Here is a 4786-nt window from a genome sequence, read left to right as displayed (position 1 = left end):
GAGTAAGTCAGTGAAACTCGTGAGTTCGGTGGTGTATCGTGGGTGCCTGGAACTGACTCCAGCTGGAATCTAGAGAAGTTTTCAGAGTAGCTGAAAGAGACACAAGAGTCCCTGTGGGCTGAGGGCAAAGACCTGAGAGAGACCAGGGAGGACCTCAGTGAAGTCTGTGACTCTGTAGGTGATTCCGGAGTGTGGGAGGCTGACTCCTGCTGAAATCTGGGCGTGGTGGGAGAGTAGCTGGGACAGACAGGAGAGTCCCAGGGGGCTGGGGGTGAAGACATGAGAGAGACAGGGGAGTAACTCAGCGAAACTGCTGAGTTTGGTGGTGATACCTGGGTGCCTGGAACTGACTCCCGCTGAAATCTGTGCATGGCTGGAGAGTAGCTGGGACACACAGGAGAGTCCCTGAGGGCTGGGGGTGAAGACATGAGAGAGTCCGGGGCCCCCAGTGCGCTCTGGAGAGTCATGCTGCCTGTTTTGTCTGAGCTCTGATCCAAGAACCCCCATCCTTGGTGGTCACCAGTACCCAAATCCTGCTCAAGGACTGGGGACTCAATGGTGGTAAAGGCCACGCTGAGGCCCTAGAGTCAGAGCCCTGCCTGCCAGGCCAGGGCTCTTGGGGACCTCCCGGGCGGTCAATGCTCCCCAGACCACCTCCTGCCTCCATCATCCCCACAGCTCCTCCTGCTCAGTCATGGGTGTTGCAACACCCTGCGATCATACCCAGTGTCACCTGGTTTTACATAGGTTTACGGAGAGGTGACACTTGCTTCTGGGGTCCTTTGGGATAAGTGGGACAGAGGAGAAAGGTGTTGAGGGCCCAGGTCAGGTGATGAGAGGGGGCACAGTGGTTTGCAGGAGCGGGAGCCATCTTCGGGGTTGAGGGTGCCCCATTTTGTGCAGGTGGTGCTGCAGCTTGTGCCGCGCGTCCTCCAGCTCCTCACAGCGGCGCCCGAAGGCCAGGTTCACGGCCTCACACTGGAGTCCCAGGTCCTCGGAGGTTTTGCGAAGGCTGCAGTCCACCAGCACCCACAGGTTGGCCGAGTCCAGGCGCTCGCGCTGGGCGCGGCACAGATTGTCCTGCGTGAACTTCGTCCAGGTCTCCGGGGTGGAGGCGCTGCGGGTGGGAGACAGCCAGGGGAGGGTCGGGAGGCTCTGCCAAATGCTGGGGTCCCTGCCACGCCCCCATTCCCTGTCTGTGCCCCATGCTCCTGGAGGAACTGCATGGACTCCAATGCACCCCGTGCAGACCCACGAAGCCCAGTCCCCCAAGCTGCCTGCCTCCGAGTGCCCCCCGCCCACAACTCCCCTGAGTCCTCCCACACCCTACCCACCCCGGGCACTTAGTCCCCTCCTGCCCCCGCAACCCCGTTCCCAGCACCGCTGCCCCCGAGGCCCCCTCTGCAGCACCTCCGTCCCCCGCAGCCTCCCTTCCCTAGTACCCAGCGCCCGCGTCCGCTTCTCGCACCCAGGAGTTTGCCGCGCTCAAGTGGGCGGTGGTCGCGCTCCCTCTGCTGGCCTTGGGTGGAAATGCAATCCTGCCGGCGCCTGGGGCTGACCCCACCCCACCCTGTCCTGTCTACGGGCAACCAGGCTGTGCACGCGCTGGGCACTTGAGGAGGTCTTGCTCGCTTACTCATGCCAAGGGCAGACAGTTGCCCAAGTGCCCTCGGGGGCGAGGGCCTCTGGGCCAGGCTGGGGGAAGGAGCCCCGCTGGGGCCCCCAGGCAGAGGGAGGCGAGACCACAGCCAGGGCAAGCGCGGGGGCAGAGCTGGCCCCCCCTCTCTTGGAAGGTGGTGGAGTGCCAGATGAGTCTACACCTCGGTGCTCTGGCTGTGGTGGCGCCCGCAGGTCTTGTCGAGGTTGTAGGCCTCCACCTTGTCCGACCAGTGCATCTTGCAGATCTCCGTGTGCTCCCGGTTCAGTCTGGGGCGGGGTGGGGCAGGGCATTGGTGTGTGGCCAGGGAGGGCCCCGCCGGGGACCCTCCATGCTGCAGGCTAGGCCTTCATGCCCGCTTCAGGAGGGAGCTCTGGGCCGGCTGTCCTCGTGCTCAGCAGTGACCAAGAGCTGCCGCCCATGCTGGGGGGCTGCAGATCAGTTGTGGCACTGGGCTTTGGCCACTCAAACTCAGGCTGGGCCGGAACCTCCCCCACCCAGCCCTGTGCTCCCACTGTGACCTGGGACAGCCCCTGCCGGCTCTGAGCTTCAGGGTCCTGTCGTTCAATGCCTTGCCCCAGGACCAGCCGTGGGTGGGGTCAGGAGTCATCCCTTGGGCAGCCCTCGACCCACCGGATCTGGCTCACTGCTTGCACGATGGCTCTCTTCAGCAGCTTCTGAATGTTCCGGATGAGCTCAGCTTCCTGAGGGAGGAGACGCCCTGAGCACCAGAGCCGGTCCTTGGTGAGGATCCCAGGAGGCCCAGCTGCTGCAGGCCTTGGTCTACACCTGAGCAACCAGAAGGAGTTGAATGCCGGGCCTGAGCTCTGACTGTGCAAGTTCTGCTCTCTCACTGGGTTTATCCTGGGCTTTTGGGCATTCTCCTTGGTGCATTGTAAGTGGGGTGTTTTCCTCCAGGGCCTTCTATGGGCTGCTGGGAAGGTCCCTCAGCGGCAGTTCCCACGCCCCAGGCCTCAAGAGTCATCACTGCGGCTCACTCACTGCACCCAGGAACGTTGGCCTGCCCCTGGCCTCTGGACAGCCCCTGAGGACCCTAACTCTGGGGGCCCAGATGCCCGCCCAGGCTGCCCCTCAGGGTTCTGTGTTGGGAAAGACCATCCTCACACCAAGAACAGGAGGAAGACCCTGTGTTTCTTCTTACTGCCTGGCCAGTTTAATTTTCTGTGTGTAGGAACAAGCCTTTTTTCCCTGTGATTGGGGTCTTTGCCTGGACCACCAGCTACCTCCTTGTGTGCCAGGGCCCGAGTCCTGCACCCCTCTGTCCCTGGGTTTTCCTCTTCCTGCACTGTCAGTGTCTCCGTCACTTCGCAGGCACCCTTGTTGCAGGCAGAGGGTTTGTGGGAGCTGCAGCAGTTCTTGAGGCACTGAGAGGGTGCAGGGGCATAAGCCTGCAGAAGGGGAAGGGAGGGAGGAGGGAAGGCATGAGGGGAGGGAGGGACTCAAGGGTTCTTGCCTGAGTTTGGGGGTATGGCAGGAGACCAGCTTCCTCCACCCCACATCTTTCACAAATGTCTACAGGCCTTTAGTGGTTCTCATGGAGGCCCCAGGCTCTGAGAGCTCAGGGAATTCTCCAGAGCCAGCATCAGGGCCAGGACTGAGTTACTCTCTCACCCTATGGGGTTGCCCCATAGACAAGCTGGGCTGGATTGGGAAGTTACAGGTGACATGGAGAAGGGGACCTGTGGGTGCAGATCTTCGTGTCCCCGGCTCTGTATAGGATGAATGGGAGCAGTAGATCCCAGCCTATCCCACCCTACCTGTCCACACCTGCAGTGCTGGCCCAGACCTGGGTTTCCACCTCGGGAGCAACTGTCCCAACCAGGGAGCATCTCTGGGGAGCCCAGGGTCAGGATGACTATGCCAGGACTCAAAGGGATTGGAGGACGAGAGGAGAAACAGCTGCTTGGAAGTCAGGGGCCTTCTGGGGCAAAACTGCCTCCTGTCACTAAGGGGCCAGATTTCGGGACTCAGGGGTCTCACGCACAGAGGGCTGGTCTCCCGTGTGCTTGCAGCAGCACGTGGCTTGTCCACATGAACTGCCGGGGGCTCCTCCTCTCTGTGCCCACAAGTCCTGGCCACCCAAGGCTGCTGGCACCTTCAGCAGCTCCGTCTCCACATGGTCACGCACGAGGTTGGCGTGCTGGTGGCGCTGGCTGCACTGCATGTTGTCAGTGGCGATGGAGAAGGGCACCTCCATGGCATCCAGGGCGCGCTCCAGCCGTTTCTTCTGGGCCAGCAGCAGGTCGGTCTCCGCAGCCAGCGCCTCCACCTCGCGCTGCAGCTCCGACTTCCAGCTGTGCGTGTCCTGCAGTCGCTCGCCCACTCTGCACGTGGAGTCTTGCTGTGTCGGCTGCGCCAGCGCCTGGGTCTCTGCGGCCAGCTGATGGCTCTCATGCCCCTGCAGCTCCCGCTCTGCTGGTTGCAGTCGGCGAAGGCCTGGTGGTAGCGAGCATAGCAGTTCTGGAACCACACCTCCAGCCGGCGGTGGCCAGGCCGGAGGACGTGTAGGCGCCCGTGTTGCGGGCCACGTCATACTCTTTGCAGGGCAGCTCGCAGGGCGGCACTTTCTGCGGGGCCGGCTCTGGTAGGAGCACATCCGTCTGCACCATGGTGTCTGCCGCCCACCAGGACCAGGGGAGTGAGGAGTGTGTGTGGTCAGCTTGCTGCGGTCAGCCCAGTGCAGTCATCGGTCGGCTCCAACGGCTCAGTCCCAGAGCAGGACGCGGCTCCCAGTCGCTTGGGTGACGCAGTAAACCAAGAGCTTCCTGTTGCCAAGAAGCGGGATCTCTTCTCCAGTGGCTAGGGGAGGGGTCATTCAGGGCGGTGGGCAGAATTGCCCTCTTAAAGGGCCAGGCAGCCCCAGCCCCACCTCGGGGCAATCAACAGTGGCCAAGGGTTCCTGTCACTTAGAGGATCCCAGGGCCAGCCCGTCTCCAGCCTCTGTGTCCCACCCTTAGGGTTCAGGGTGTGGGTGGGGACCTACTGCCCTGGCCCCTTCGTTGATTCATCCATTTGTTCCTGGTTTGCTCTCTGATCCTGTCCTGTGCGGAGCTCCGCGCTCAGGGTGAACAAGACAGAGGAGGCTCTGCCCACCTGCCCCCTCAGGGC

The 4786-nt window shown here is 62.5% G+C and overlaps 1 pseudogene; it reads right to left on the bottom strand.

Moving 5' to 3' along the window:
- Positions 1-376: 376 nt before the first annotated feature.
- Positions 377-4340, bottom strand: LOC134808103 (tektin-4-like; annotated as a pseudogene).
- Between the last annotated feature and the right edge of the window lie 446 nt (positions 4341-4786).

Source organism: Pan troglodytes, chromosome 14, assembly GCF_028858775.2.
Source record: "Pan troglodytes isolate AG18354 chromosome 14, NHGRI_mPanTro3-v2.0_pri, whole genome shotgun sequence".
NCBI lineage: Eukaryota > Metazoa > Chordata > Mammalia > Primates > Hominidae > Pan > Pan troglodytes.
The sequence above is the reverse complement of the archived record's forward strand: the minus strand, read 5'-3'. Positions and strand labels throughout refer to the sequence as shown.